Raw genomic sequence first — 352 nt, 5'->3', positions numbered from 1 at the left:
ATCTCAGTGTCAGCAATCCATAAAAGATCAGCTTTGTAGACCAGGGTTCCTAGTTAAGTGTTTATGTTTTTTACACAAAGCATTTTCCAAGCGGTCAGATGGTCTTAATAATTAGAAATTTAACTGCCCTGAATAATGTTGCTCAGCACAGACTGGCCATAACTTGAGTACACTATTGCCCGACTACCAGTTATAAAGTTTTTTCCATTTCTTTTTTTAATTGGGTTATTAAAAGGGATGTCAATTTATATTTTCAGTGTAACATTAGTGTATCATTTCAGTGTAACATTAGGAGCCAAAACATATGATAACAATTTTACAACTAGAGCTGTTACAATTGTTCAGATTTTAA

The sequence above is a fragment of the Chionomys nivalis genome, chromosome 3 (assembly GCF_950005125.1).
Source record: "Chionomys nivalis chromosome 3, mChiNiv1.1, whole genome shotgun sequence".
NCBI lineage: Eukaryota > Metazoa > Chordata > Mammalia > Rodentia > Cricetidae > Chionomys > Chionomys nivalis.
This window is presented reverse-complemented; position numbering follows the sequence as displayed.